At 43.8% G+C, this 15,819-nt stretch overlaps 1 protein-coding gene across 2 annotated transcripts in view; it reads left to right on the plus strand.

Annotated features, from left to right (window-relative positions):
* The window catches only part of NUBPL (NUBP iron-sulfur cluster assembly factor, mitochondrial), a 133,591-nt gene that overhangs the window by 109,014 nt on the left and 8,758 nt on the right, over nt 1–15,819 (plus strand). The gene's annotated exons all lie outside the window — the stretch shown is intronic.

Here is a 15,819-nt window from a genome sequence, read left to right on the forward strand (position 1 = left end):
GAATCTAGCGCAGGTCACACAGGAACACATCCAGATGAGTCTTGAAAGTAATATAACAGTAACTGCAGTTTCATCCTGTTTGGTTGGGTTTTTTTCTATACAGAATGTTTCACATTTCCTTCTCTGGCACTTTATTACTGTTGGTTGACCAGGTAACTTAAAAAAAATCCATACTTATGTAGAGGGTCTCATAGAGGGAATGTCATGCTTTGAAGGGAGATTCAGTAATTTTCTTCAAAACAAAATGGTGAACAAGGGAGTTGTTCTTTGTTTTCTGTTCAGTTTTCAAGGACTACAGCCACTGTGAGATAAAATACCAAGGGGACATAGTTTTGGACAATCAGATTGGAACTCTCCTAACCAGGTGCTAACCATATCTTGAGAATACAAAGACATAAGGAATGTGAAGCTCTGTGCTTTGTTGTATTAAATGTCTGAACTTAACCTTATCTTCATTGGCACAGGAACAATGACGTACTGTGGCAGGTAAAATAGAAAGGACATCTGAGAAGTGCATGAGTTAATTGTCACAGTTAGGGGCCATGGAAATCTATCTGTTGAACCCAGATTTCTGGTGCAGCATGTGCGTGCACTGACACTGGAGGAGCCAGAACCATTCAAATGGAATTTCTTGCCTCCTAGGTGAACTCCAAACTCGTTCTGTGATGTGCCATGGAGAAGTCACACCCTAAACTGTCAGCACTGAACCTTTGCACTGTATGTTCACATGTCTCCAGCATGGGAAGTGACTCACCAAAGTGTTTATTCTTCATTCACATTGTGATCTGCTCTCCCCAGGAGAACAAGGATCTATTTGCTCTGTGATGTATCGGTGCTTCTTATCAGCCTGTTCAATATTCCTGCTGGGGCTAGCACTGGTCAGCATTTGTTTGTAATTGGCATTCTGTTTGTAGAAGGACATTTGCTGTGTGTATTACCTGGGAGCTGTGTTCTTCAGTTGCACCTGGCTGCACCTGGCAGCCTTTACAGGCTAGGGTCATTGCTCTGGTTTACTTTCCATTTGAGTAATGCAGTGTTATTTGTAGGCAACATGTGACCCTTTAATTCTAGGGTGTTGCTACTTAAGAGAGCAAACCCTGCGCTGAGAATGGCCCTCTATCAGTGATAGCTTACCCTTGTAACTCCACTGCTTTGGGAAGAGCTCTGCATGGGCATTGGGAGAGCAGGGCAGGGCCATTGAATCTCCTCTTTGCCATGAAGGGACTTACTTGGGCCTGTTGGGACACAGAGATGATTTAGGATCAATACAGTGATGTGAGGAATAGCCTTCTGTGTCGTGTTTGAACATGAAATGAGTAAGGAAGGTAACTTGGAGGAAAGCTGGAACCTTTCTGCTATTTTTTCTGTCCTTTTCACAAGGAAGACTCCTCTTCTGCAGCTTTACAGCTTGGCAGTTTTAATTCCCACAGCTTTGATAAACTCTATTTCTATTATTTGTATTACTGTAATCATAAAAGTTAAGTGGGCTTTCTGCAGCACTTGTGTTGCATGTTATTCCTCAGTTAGGTTGAAGGCATCCTGATATTGTTTTGAGTCATTGTACTCTGGTTGCTTGTTAACAAGCTGATCACTGATGATATCAGAAATACTACTTAGTGCATCACTTTATAAAATAAATTATTCTTTCCCCCCTACACAATGAAAATGCCCGATTGTGCTTTCATGCATTGCATTCAGTACCTCTCCTGATTTCCACTGGGGCCTGACTGCAGAAATAGGAAGAGTGATACCCATGACTGGCATCTGTTTAAGTATCTGTATGTTTTGAAAAGAACTTTTACTGTCCTAATGTGGGCTTGTCAACCAACACTTAGAGCATAATGTGAAGACCTTTCTAACTAATGCTTTTATCATTCTCCCAAGTTCTGTTGGAAGTGTGCTATTCATAATCTTTAAAGGGAACTGTGTTCCTTTAAAAAGTGTCAGTTTAACACATGGCAGAGCAGAAACCAAACACAGGGCTGTTTATGCTACACTTTCATAGTGTCTGATGGGGTGTATGAAATGTGTATTTTCTCTAACCTCTGCTGTCTAGCTCAGTGCTGCTAAGGTATATAATAATAGAGCCTGGCACCCGTGGAGAAAAAGTGGGCAACATGAAGCATAAAGAGGATGATTTGTTGGTTGCATTGTAGCACAGAGAAGGTAAGAAGTTGCCTTCATCTCAAATACCAGGTCTAAGAGTATCAGTCTCTCCACAAATTAGATACACTTTCTAATTCCTAGTTGTCAAAAAACCTAATTTCTCTCCTGTGATCTGTTGTGGAGAACCAGATCACTGTCTCTCTGTAGGAGGCCGGTTAACAGCTTTTCAAGACTGGCAACAATGAAGTTTCCTGGTAATGAGTACCTTACTCTTCAAGAGGATTACTGCATTTTGATTAAGATCAATTTATTGGCACTACTGTACACAAACAGTTCAATTCAGCCCTTCCCATTGCTGAATGGTGACCTCTGAGACTTAATTTGGTAATTTGGTAGGCAGTCCAAAAGTCATTGACTGGCCTCCAGTCTGAGGCACACAGCTCTGCTTCTGCATGGGAGGGGCATTCATTGCAGGAGTTGCACTGATTCATCGTCTCCCAGGAATCCGCTGCTTGGCTCACTTCAAGCTTTGCTTTTCCTCGGGGAGCTCTGAACAATCGTGCTCTTTTAACGAGCTACATTGGAAGATACTCTTGTAAAGCAGTGATTCCACAAGAGCAGAAATACTGTCAAAGCTTATTTATCCTGCAGCTTGTATTAAAGTGCTGATTGCCAAGGTTTGTCATTATGTTTTCTTCGGCTGTTGTTTTGGTGTGTTGCGGTTTAACTCCAGCCGGCAATGGAGCACCACACAGCAACTTGCTTACTCCCCCACCTGCCCTGGTGAGATGGGGAGGAGCATTGAAAATAAGTGAAACTCATGGGTTGAGATAAGAATAGTTTGAAAATTGAAATAAAATGATTAGGAAAAGGAAGATAACAAAGTGAAATAAAACCTTAGAAAAACAAGCAATGCACGGTGCAGTTGCTTGTGATCCACTGACTGATGCTCAGCCGATTCCTGAGCAGCAATCCATCCCTTCCAGCCAACTCCACCCAGTTCATATACTGAGCATGATGTCTGGTATGGAATATTCCTTTGGCCAGTTTGGGTCAACTCTTTTGGTTCATTTCCTGGAGCCCACAATGAGGGCACAACGCATCACTGCTGCTTCCTAATGGATTTTAACCCTTAATTCTCTCTAGGTTGTAAATAAAATCCGGAGGTCCCCTAGAGATGCCTTTTGCACCATGCCCAGCAGTGCCTGCCTGTTCCTTGGGATTGGTGAGAGATGTGTGTGTCAGGTGCAATCTGCCTGGGTGCCATGCCAGTGAAATGGGAAAGCAGTGACAGTTTTTATCAAGGGACAAAACTCTGCATGCAAAGGCGAGTACTGGGACTGCGTGGAAATACAGGTGGTAGAGATGCATGAGAGTCTCTAGAAGTGTGGCTTTCATTGGGAGAGAAGCAAGAGGCAGAGCAGTAGGTATAAAGAGTGTTGGTTGTGAAGGGAAGCTCACACACCTCTAACCAAGGTTCTCCAACTTAGAAATCTGACTTGGGTCCTTTCTTTCAAAGAGAAATGTCACCATTTTTTGTCAGGCCTGTGAGACTCACCCTTCCTGCTGTAACCTCCTAAAACAAAGGCATATGGACTGAAGCTGGAGGTGGGGAGATTCAGGCTGGATGTGAGGAGAAAGTTCTTCACCATGAGAGTGGTGAAGCCCTGGAATGGGTTGTCCAGGGAGGTGGTTGGGGTGCCGTCCCTGGAGGTGTTTAAGAGCAGGCTGGATGAGGCTGTGGCCAGCCTGATCTAGTGTGGGGTGTCCCTGCCCATGGCAGGGGGGTTGGAACTAGATGATCCTTGTGGTCCCTTCCAACCCTGACTGGTACTATGATTTTTTTTTCTCATAGCTTGAATGCTATAATTCTGTTTGGGGGATGAAGTAAGAGCCTTTATCAACCTGAAAGAAAGTGGCTTGAAGGAAGGTATTTTACTCTTCAGGGTCATTCTGCATTGCAAAGAGTTTACAGATCACAAATATGCTCAGCTGCTCTGTCGTGTCGAGTCACCTTTATAACATCAGAGTCATGGTGCTGAACTCTTCAGCAGCTGTGCAGAAACAATTTTGCAATAGGATTGCTACCATTGCCTCTTCTTTGTGATGCATCAACAAGGCTGTTTCATGGCTGTAAAAGAATGAAAGAACATGTAGCTGTTTATCTTGTGATCATCTAATTATCTTTGAGAAGAATAGGATGAAAAAATTGTATTTCTTACAGATTTGCTGGACTGTTCATCTGTAGCTCACCACCAAAAACGTGTGTACTGCATGCACAGAGACACATACAGGAAAAATTACCCCATTCTTCATAAAAACAATTGCCCTCCAAAAGTCAGGGACTTTCTTTTCATTGCCTTTTCTTTTGCCTTTCATTATTAAAAAAACCCAAACCAAACCACGAAACAACCCTAATGCCCAAACCTTCCTTCTTCTTACAGAGAAGGGCAACAAAGCTGGTGAGGGGATTTTAGCACAAGCCCTGTGAGGAGAGGCTGAGGGAGCTGGGGTTGGTTGGCCTGGAGAAGAGGAGGCTCAGGGGTGACCTTATTGCTGTCTACAACTACCTGAAGGGAGGTTGTAGCCAGGTGGGGGTTGGTCTCTTCTCCCAGGACACAGTCTCAAGCTGCACCAGGGGAGGTTTAGGCTGGATGTTAGGAAGAAGTTCTTCATAGAAAGAGTGATTGCCCATTGGAATGGGCTGCCCGGGGAGGTGGTGGAGTCACCATCACTGGAGGTGTTTAGGAAGAGACTGGATGGGGTGCTTGGTGCCAATGGCTTAGTTGATTAGATGGTGTTGGGTGATAGGTTGGACTTGATCTCTGAGGTCTTTTCCAACCTGGTTAATTCCTATTCTATTCTATTCTATTCTATTCTATTCTATTCTATTCTATTCTATTCTATTCTATTCTATTCTATTCTATTCTATTCTATTCTATTCTATTCTATTCTATTCTATTCTATTCTATTCTATTCAGTTATTTAACAGAGAATGTTGAGCTAGATCTTAGCTATCAGTTCTGAGTAGTGGGAGGTTTTGCAGCCTGCAGCAACATTTGGGTGAAGACCTTCAGAATGCACCAATCCAAGTAGCACAGACATGTGAGGTAGATACCATCAATTGATTGCTTTACTAAAAAAATTCCCATTTTTTCCATTGCTTTATCTTTATGACAGATCCAAAGAAACTTTTATTCCTTCATCATTTCATATTGAATGCCTACTCAAACAGTATGTTAAAGCTTCCCCCACCCCCCAATATATTTATTTATTCTTCTAAAAACCACCTATTTCCATTTTTCTTCAACTTCTCAAAGCAGAGCTGGTGCTATTAAGGCTTTGATTTTCAAATTGGAATGAATTGCATCTTACTTTGTAAGGATTTTTATTCCCAATTTTAGTCTGTTGCACATGGGTAAATTGTTACAATGATTTTTGCAGTTCCCCACGGTGGGCATGGATTTGAAAGGCTGTGACAAAAAGAAGTAAGGCTGGAATTGCTTCAGATCTTTTGCTAAATGTATAATGATAGGATGTATACCACATGTAATTGATTTTTAATCCAACTAATTGATTGTGACTGTGTTTTTGTAAGGTTCTTTTCTAAAAGCATGTGAGTTATATTGCAGGATATGCTGCAATTTACATTTATAGCACCATTATTTTGACCCAGCTTATGCTAATACTGAGATTTCAGAAAAGAAAAGTAACTCTCCACTCCCATTTTAAAGCACAGTTGGTATGGCTAGGTGAAGTCCCACAGCATATGCTGAAGAAGACAATCTGGGGCTGCTTAGCCTGGAGAGGAGGAGACTCAGGGGTGACCTTATTGCTCTCTACAGCTACCTGAAGGGAGGTCGTAGACAGGCAGATGTTGGTCTCTTCTCCCAGGCAGCCAGTACCAGAACAAGAGGACACAGTCTCAGGCTGCACCAGGGGAGGTTTAGGCTGGATGTCAGGAGGAAGTTCTGTACAGAGAGAGTGATTTGCCATTGGAATGTGCTACCAGGGAGGTGGTGGAGTCACCATCATTGGAGGTGTTCTGGAGGAGACTTGCTGGGGTGCTTGGTGCCATGGGTTAGTTGTTTAGGTGGGTTATATTGGTTGATGGGTTGGATGCAATGATCTTGAAGGTCTCTTCCAACCTGGTCTGGTCTATGCTATGCTATGCTATGCTATGCTATTCTTCTCTTCTCTTCTCTTCTCTTCTCTTCTCTTCTCTTCTCTTCTCTTCTCTTCTCTTCTCTTCTCTTCTCTTCTCTTCTCTTCTCTTCTCTTCTCTTCTCTTCTCTTCTCTTCTCTTCTCTTCTCTTCTCTTCTATTCTATTCTATTCTATTCTATTCTATTCCATTCTATTCATTTGCCTTACAGCTTCTGGGTGTCTTTTGTCTTCTTTTGAGATGGCTTGATCAGATGCCCCTGGGATCTACAAGAGAAATAGATTTGTCACAGATGTTAACAGCAGAGTCAAGGAAACTTGGTGGATGTGTCAGCTGAGAAATCCACTCTGTTCTATTGCTAAAATAAAATCCAAGGAGGTGGCATAGATCACAGCTTGGCTTAGGTAGCTGTCTCCAAGAGGAGGGAAATTGGGCTTTAGCCCATTCATTTTTTTTTTAATGTTAAAAAAAATTACAGAGAAGGAATGGAATTATTTCAGTCTGTGATAAAACTACCTTCAATACAGTTTGTGCAAAGATATCATTTTCATTTGCATCCTGAATGCTAGCTGCCTGCATACCTAGAAGGCATAATATTTCTCCACAAAATACCCACGTACTCAGGTTTGACACACAGAATAATCCCTGCTCCAGGGGACAAACAGGTCTGAACTACCTGGATGCCTGTGAAGAGGTGTAAACCTGTCTCTAGGAAGGGGTGCAAACCATGCTACCAAAACTATTTGGAGGCTTTTTCAGTCTAGATTCCTCTGATCCTCGGTTTCAGCGTACATACAGGAATAAGGCATTTGTGTAGTTACTTTGGTATAAGGGCACAATGTTTGGAGCATTTATTTTTGGATTGTGCCTGATAATATTCCACATAAGGGGTCCCAGAGGGAGGCTGGAGAGGGACCTTTCATAAGGGTGTCTAGTGATAGGACAAAGGGAAAAGGGTTTAGGTGAGGGAGAACAGGTTTAGTACTATTCAATATATTCATCAACCACCTGGGTGAAGGCACACAGAGTACACTGTCAGCAAGTTTGCTGGTGGAGTGGCTGGCACACCGGAGGGCTGTGCTGCCATTCAGTGAGACTGCCCAGGGAGGTGGTGGAGTCACCGTCCCTGGAGGCATTCAAGAGGGGATTGGATGTGGCACTTGGTGCCATGGTCTAGTCATGGGGTCTGTGTTGATAGGTTGGACTCGGTGATCCTCGAGGTCCTTTCCAACCGTAGTTACACTGTGATACTGTGGTACTTAGGCTGGAGAGTTGGGCAGAGAGAAATTTAATGAAATTCAGCAATGCCAAGTATAGATTATTGCACCTGGGAAAGAACAACCCCATGGACCAGTATGGGTTGGGGACTGACCTGTGGGAGAGCAGTGAAGGGGAGGACATGGGGGTCCTAGTGGATGGAAGGATGACCGTGAGCCAGCAATGTGCTCTTGTGGCAAATGCCATTCTGGGCTGTATTAGAGGGGGTGTGGGGACACTTCATTGCTCTCTACAACTACCTGAATGGACATTGTATAGAAGCTGGTGCTGGTCTCCTCTCAGAGGTAATTAGTTGACAGAACAAGAGGGAATGGCCTCAAGCTACATCTGGGTAGGTTTAGACTGGACATTAGGAAAAACTCTTTCACAGCAAGAGTGGTCAGGCATTGGAATGTGCTGCCCAGGGAGGTGGTTGAGTCACCAACCCTGGATGTGCTTAAAGGTCATTTGGATGTGGTGCTTGGGGATATGGATTAGGGGTGAACTTCCTAGAGTAGGGTTCTCAGTTGGACTTGTGATCCTGAGGGTATTTTTCAACCTCAGTATTTCTGTGATTCTGTTAGTAGGGTTGAGAGAGGTTCTCCTCACCCTCTACTCTGCCCTGGTGAGGCTGCATCTGGAATATTGTATCCAGTTCTGAGCCCTTCAGTTCAAGAAGGACAGGGAGCTGCTTGAGAGAGTCCAGTGCAGAGCCACAACCATCATTAAGGGAGTGCAACATCTTCCTGACAAGGAGACATTGAGGGAGCTAGGGCTCTTTAGCTTGGAAAGGAGCCTGAGAGGTGACCTCATCCATGTTTATAAAGATGTAAATGGTGAGTGCCAAGAGGATGGAGTCAGGCTCTGCTCAGTGATGCTCAATGACAGGACAAGAGGCGATGGTGGGAGTTGAGGCATAGGAAGTTCCATGTAAACATGAGGAAAAACTTTTTCACTGTGTGACAGAACCCTGGAACAGGCTGCCCAGGGTGTGTGTGGAGTCTCCTCTAGAGGTCTTCAAAACTTGTCTGGACATGTTCCTGTGTGACCTACTCTGGATGATCCTGCTCTGGCAGGGGTTGGAGTAAATGATCTTTTGAGGTCCCTTCCAACCCCTAACATTCTGTGATTCTGTGATGTAAGACTGGATTTTAGGAAGAAGTTCTTCAGTACAAGGGTGGATTCTGGGTAACCTGATGTAGTTGAGGATGTCCCCTACTGCACAGGGTTTTGGACTAGATGTCCTTTAGAGGTCCCTTCCAAGCCAAACCTTTCTATGATTCTATGCATCCTCCCTTTGGGGTGTTCAAGGCCGTGCTGGATGAGGCCTTGAGCAGCCAAGTCTTGTTGAGAGGTGTTCCTGCCCGTGACAGGGATGTCAGAGTAGATGACCTCTGAGGTCCCTTCCAACCAAAGCCATTCTATGATATTTACTTTGTGTCTAGACCTGCCTGTAAACATCCATACTGCCTGCCTGCACATAGGCATTACTGCCTGTGCCTGTATGCCATGGAAGTTCCTTCTGTCACTCATGCTCCTCTTTGCTAACCCTGGGTTTGTTTTAGGCAACAAAATGAGCTTCTGAAAGAGCTGTAATAGGAGAGGAACCTTCTTCAGCTCTTAGGCTGAGGTAAACAAACAAAGGCCCTATCTCCCTGTGTTGGAATAAATGAGTTTTCATATTCCTTTAGCTGGAAGCACTTTTTTTTTCTCCTCACCATCATAATGCTTTCTGTTATGCCAGAGATAGTAAAAGGAGAAAATGTTGGTGATTTAATATTGCTTTCACAGAACATTTAAAAGGCCCTTTCTATTAAAATTATACTATTTATATTGATTCAACTGCCTAGATATGATTCATGAAAGGATGGAAAGGCATGTTTTCCATGGAATGGGGGCTGCCAAGCAGTTGGGTTGCAAAATAGTGAATGGAAATCACTTCTAAAGAGCAAAGGGCATCTTCAGTGTGTTTAAGCAAGCATTGCTGGATATTCTTTGGGAACAATAGGTGAATATCCATCACTTCAAAATTGCTTGGCATGGCCTTATTCTAATATTTTCCCCATGCAAACAAACCTCTGAAAATGCTTCAGCTTAAGCCCATTAGCATAAACACCTTCAACAATACATTGAAAGTGACTTCTGCATCTGGTTGCCTTGTAATTTATTAATAAGCCCCTGCTGTTTAATAAATGATTGCTGTTTTCTATAAAAGCAGTAAGAGTTGATGTTTGAGGTGTTTATCTTTAGAGAAGTGAGAAAATAGTTAGGGAGTTGATTTCCCCCCCCCCCCCCCCCCCCTTCTTTTTTCTCTTTGTAGCTGCTGTAGATATCTGTATTGACTATAAAGATACCAGGTAGTGCACAAAAGGAGAGACTGCAAAGGTCAAGGAAAACATCTTTTCAATACCAGACAGTGAAATGCTGAACAGAGACCTCAACCCTGAAAGGTCACTGCTGACTGTGAATAATTTAAAGAGGCAAAACCAGGACTCTGTTTTGCTCTGTGATTTTGCATTAGAGTGCTGGCCTTAGCCTGCAACAGCCCAGTCACCCAGATATTTTCTGATGGCTGTTACTGTTGTGTTTTGTTTGTTGGTTTTTTACCATGCTGAGATGTGGTTAGTTAAAGTGTATGTTTTTATCACTTGGATTTGTGTTTCAAAGTTACTTCTTTGTGGTCTGAAGCTTTGACAAGCTAGTTATAACCTCTCTACTTCCAGTAAGCTTTTATGCATGGTATACCTCCTTACATGCATTGCATACCTACCAAAGACATTAGAATTATCAAGATGGCACAGTCTGTATGTGGCCTGTCAGGGCATCTGAACATTGCTGGGTATTGATTTTTCTGCACAGTGTGAGTTAATGGGAAATTGAAAAGCCTGAAGTCTTTTATCCAACCTACTGCTTTAAACAGCATTGTGGAGGGAGCTTTGTCAGGATGGGGATCTGAGTGGTGAAGGAGCCTTGGTGCCCAAGTTGGGACAATTAAAGCTAACAAGAAATGAGAAGCAGCAGGGAAGTGCACAGCACTGTTTTATCCAATTTGAAATCAGATGACTTCAGACACCAGAAAGTTTCTTTTCTGTGGCAGCTTTCAAACAGCCCACACAAATTTCAGCTGGCCCTAGCTGATGCTAGAAAGAGAGAATGCAGTCGTCACTGGCCTTTTCTGGCTTCATTTCCAGGGGACAAAGAGGTCAGATTGGCTGAAATAAAGTCAGTAGAAGGTCTCCAAAAAGTTGACATTCTAAAACATGTTCTCTATTTCCTGATGTGGCCTCCATTTATAGGCAAGCAAAAATGAATGTGAGAACAGAAAGTCAAGAGCTAATATTGACTCAGAATCATTCCAAGTTTAGCACTGCCAAAACTGAATTTGCAAACCATCAGGCCACATGAAACTCATGATCTGCTTAGGGAGAATAAAAAACAGCCAGCCAACCAACCCAAATCCTTTTGATTTGCCTACAGGTTTTGAGACTCAATATTTGAGACTGCATTCACAGGTTTCCGTAGCTGTGTAGACTAGAACCTTACTGTTTTGCATTAATGGAAGTCAACATCATAAACTCCCAGAGCTGCATTGTGTGGGGGGCAAAAATTAGGAATATTTTAATGAAATTGGCAAAGTTGGCAAAATTGCAGGTTGTGGAGATTCAGGGCAAAACCCCATTGCTGTCAAATTATTTCCCAGATGCTGACAGAAAAGATTAGCTTTCTGTGGCCCTATTTTAGTGCAGCTGCTCTGGCCATTGGATGAATAAGGTTGTGAATAGGGCTGATCAGTGAAAGAGGAAATCCCATGGCAGAAAACACAGTGGCTGCAATGTGACAGACTGTACTATTAAGTGAATGAAGGTCTCAGACATAATGGCTCTTCAAAGGAGCTCACCTCCTGAATTAGGTGGGCCAGAGAGAAAACATGAGGGGCTCTGCTTGGTGTAAACTTCTTTATCCCATCTGACATCACACAAACAGAAAATTTCCCTCCTGGAATACCACCATCCCTTACTGCAAGCTGTGTATTTCCTTCTGCAGGAGCTGCAGGGGTGCTGCAGGGGTACCAGGCAGGGGCATGAAGTTGGATGGATGTTTGTTCTCAGTGCTGCACCTAACTTCCTACTGATGCTTGAATGAAATGGCTGGTGAGGACTCTATGCAATAACCTCATTGCTCTGATTTCTGCTCTTGGATACCAGGCAGACCACTGCATACAACACTGAGACTAAAATAATCGGCATCCCTGATGCAGAAGATACCTGGTCAGCTGGTTTGGAACCTTCTGTGAAAAACAGCATTGTTATCACTAAGTGGTGACTAAAAAAATGCATCTTCACAAGTTAATTTCCATTTCTCTTCCCTCCCTTTCTCTGGCTCCTGTCTGCCACTTCTTCATTCTTTCTTATCCCTTTGGTTCCCCCAGTTACCTGTGCTGCAGTCTTCCCATGCCTATAGCATATTTTATTCTAAGTTCTGCTTCTTGCTAAACAGGCATCAGGTGTTCAGAGCTCCAGGAAGTAAAACTTAGACTGAGAGCTGGGAGTTACTTTACATGGCTTGCACACAACCTTTATGTCTACCTTTTTCTCTTCTCTTTCTTTTTGTCCATGGAATCAAACTTTTAAATTGGCAATGTTTACAAGAAAGCTCTCTGCCTGTATTTCCCCAGACCTGGGCCCTGCATCTGCTGGGCAAAAAAACCCAGAATTAATAAATTCTGCTGAGATTTTTGCCTTATCTTGGAATCCTTCATCTTGACAGTGCTCTTAATGTCCTCAGATGCAGATGTTGCCTCAAATGTGCATAAGCAGCCTGAGAGGTGAAGGGGTGACTGATCCATATGACTTTACTGTTTTGACTTTTTGTCCAAGGTTTTTCTTTCCTATTTGTATTTCCCCTCACTTTTTTCTTCCTTGGTCTGATGGAAGAGTGCTAGCACAAAGAGCTCCTCAGCAACAACAGCCTTTGTGTGTGGTGAAGGGCAAAGAGGTGAGAGAAGAAGGACACACAAGGAAGCATATTCACAGCATGAGCATTAATAACTGGTCTCACTAGACATGTAGAGGTTGGTGTTTCTGACCAAGGGAAATGCCTTGATCACAGCTGCCAAGTGAGTCTATGTGTTTTCTGTATGAGTTTAGAGGTATGGCCCAAAATTGCTGCTTGTGACAAGCGACACTTCTTAATCTCACCGTTAGATTCTTGACCACACTTGTTATGAATCATCAGCCCTTGGGTACTCCTTGCTTGTGGTATCCCCAGGTTCTCTGCAGAGTTTGTAACTAATAAATTGGGAGATAGTGGATGTTTCAGATACTAATCAGATCAGAGAGCAGAAGTTGTTTTGGGACCTCAGAGAGCCACTTGCTCTGTGCCTGTGAGGAGTGCTGCTCCCCTGTTCAGCTCCCTCATGGGTCGCACCTGGGATCTTTTCAAACAGCAGCATTTTCAGACCTGCAGCGTTTTCAGACAGCTCCACAACTGCCAAAAGCAGTGACCCAGAGCTGCACAGGGCAAGAAAAAGGAGGGCACCGTTGTAACAACGTCAGGGCTGAAGTGAGTGTTGTAAGCCTGGGTCATGATGCTCCCAATGGTGCTGGAAAGAGCAGCAGTGATGGAGGGAATCATCCCTTCACTCCAGTGTCCTTTAATAAACTATAATCCTCTTTTTTTCTGTATGCTAGTAAAATGGAATTGTATTTCTGAGAAGAGTCAATATCAGCACAATGTGCAGACTTCTGTACAGACTTCCGTAGTACAAGGGGAAAAAAAGAGCATTCATAGCTTCTTTTACTCTAGTAATCACTGCTGTTAATTAATAAGTCCTTTTTATCTCGAAATTGTTGTAATACTGTGAGTTACTTGTGCTTGCTGCTTAGCTTTACTTAATTGTCCAGACATTTGACTCAGCACTGACTAGCCTGGATGCCAAGTCCATATGCTAATACATTCCCCTGCTCATAGGGGACTGTTAGTTAGCAAGCTGCCCATTTAATGCTGAACACGTGGGAACTGCTGTGTAGTGTGAATGTGCTGGCCCAGCAGACTTGTTTCAGTGCCAAAATGCTTCACAATCAGACATAATTTCTCAGTGTCACATTCCCTTTCAGGGAACTCTCCTGACATGTACAGGCCTTTGTTTGCTTCTCTCTGAATCACTATTGTTGTTCAGAATGGTAGGGGTTGGAAAGGACTTCTGAGGATTACATAGTTCACCCCCCTGCTAAATCAGGTTCACCTAGCTCAGGTTGCTCAGGAAAGCATCCAGGTGGGTTTGGAATCTCCAGAGAAGGAGATTTCACAGCCTCTCTGGGCAGCCTGTTCCAGTGCTCCATCATGCTCAAAGAAGGTTTTCCTCATGTTCAAATGGAACTTCCAGTGTTTGTGTCCTTTTCTCCCTTGTCCTGTGCCTGAGCACCACTGAAAACAGTCTGGCCCCATCTTCTTGACATTTGTGTTTTAGATATTAATAAGCATTGATAAAAATCTCCTCTCAGTCTGCTCATTCTCCAGGAAGTAAAACCTCTCCTGAGAAGTATGAATGCTTTACATGGCTTGCAGCAGCCTCCCTTCCAATGCTGAGATAGAAATAGGCATGGAAGCATTTAGTTGCCCTTCCAATTAGCTTCACAATGGCCTCTGACCCTGTGTTTCATCAGATCATACTGGGAGCTGTAGGACCAAAATATAGTTAAAAAGCACTTAAGAAAAGCCTGCATTCCTTAGTTAGGACAGAAGTGATGCTGTGGGTATGACACCCAACACAACATGGAGACCCATAATTCATGGGGGGATGTAACCAAGAGGTTAGACCATTCTGATCAGTACCAGCCTGCACACAGAGCTGTCTGGAGCTGTAAGTGATAGCAATGTGCTCTGAGACTGCCTCTGCTTCAGGCAGTTCTTCACTGCAGTTGTGGTAGACCAGTGGTAGAATCTCATGAGGTTTGCAGGTCCAGAAAAGAGATCATCTAGGACAGGTTGAAAAGACTGATCAAGCCCTCACCCCCCAGAAGTTTGTCTTTGGGTTGGAAACAAAAGTTTTGATGTAAATTCAGCATACTGATTTGTCAGTACTACTGTGGAACTGAAGGAACCCTAAAACTTGTCCAGCCTTTGCAATTCTACCAGTTGGTCTGAAAGGTGTTACTTTTAAATTTCATGGGCACAAAATGCTTTCCCTTCTAGGAGCTACACAACTTTAACTTGTGTCCAGCTTTCCTGAAAGGAACTGGACTTCCTAGCATCACTGATTCACTGCCACAATGGTCTGGATCCAGTTTGTCACGTAGGTAGAGGAACAAAAGCAGTTGTATTGCCCACCAAGGTGTCAGAGAAGCTCTGCATACTAGGAAGAACAACTTAAGCGTTTTCTAGACATTGTTTGGGCTCTCTTCCCTGTCAGCACAGCTTGCCCCTCAGGGTGCAGTGGACAGTTCAAGGTTATCAGCAGACTCTCCAGGGTGAGTCCATACTAAATGCAGCTCTAGATCTTTATAAAAAATAAAGAGTGGACAAATTTCAAATGATAAAGTGAAAGGTGAGAAGAGGGCATTGATTCATATCATCCATCTTCACTTTTGCTCCCTTTTTGTCTGTTTTTATGGATAGTATTATTAGCTCTCTCTCTAGGCTGCGGATGCCTCCTCCCTGGGTTGTTCAAGGCCAGGCTGAATGAGGCCTTGAGTAGCCAAGTCTGGTCAAGAGGTGTCTTGCCCATGGCAGGGAGGTTGGAATAGTTGGAGAGACTGTGTACAAAGGTTTGCAGTGACAGGATGAGGGGCAGTGGCTTCAAACTAGAGAAAGGCAGATTTAGATTTTATATCAGGAAGAAGCTCTTTACTATGAGGGTGGTTGAACACTGGAGCAGGTTGCCCAGGGAGGTGGTTGAGGCCTCTTCCCTGGAGATACTCAAGGTAAGGCTTGAAAAGGCCCTGGGTGACCTTGACCTAGTCGGGGATGTCCCTGCTGACTGTGGGGAGGTTGGACTGGATGACCTGTGGAGGTCTTTTCTGGCCTGGACCATTCTATGATGATTAGGAATAGTGTGGCCAGCAGGAGCAGGGAAGTCATTGTGCCCCTGTACTCTGCTTTGGTTAGGCCACACCTTGAGTACTGTGTCCAGTTCTGGCCCCTCAGTTTAAGAAGGACATTGAGACACTTGAACGTGTCCAGAGAAGGGCAACAAGGCTGGGGAGAGGCCTTGAGCACAAGCCCTATGAGGAGAGGCTGAGGGAGCTGGGATTGTTTAGCCTGGAGAAGAGGAGGCTCAGGGGTGACCTCATT

The sequence above is a fragment of the Melanerpes formicivorus genome, unplaced genomic scaffold (assembly GCF_026170545.1).
Source record: "Melanerpes formicivorus ecotype bairdi unplaced genomic scaffold, bMelFor1.0.p_v2 SCAF_49, whole genome shotgun sequence".
Taxonomy (NCBI): domain Eukaryota; kingdom Metazoa; phylum Chordata; class Aves; order Piciformes; family Picidae; genus Melanerpes; species Melanerpes formicivorus.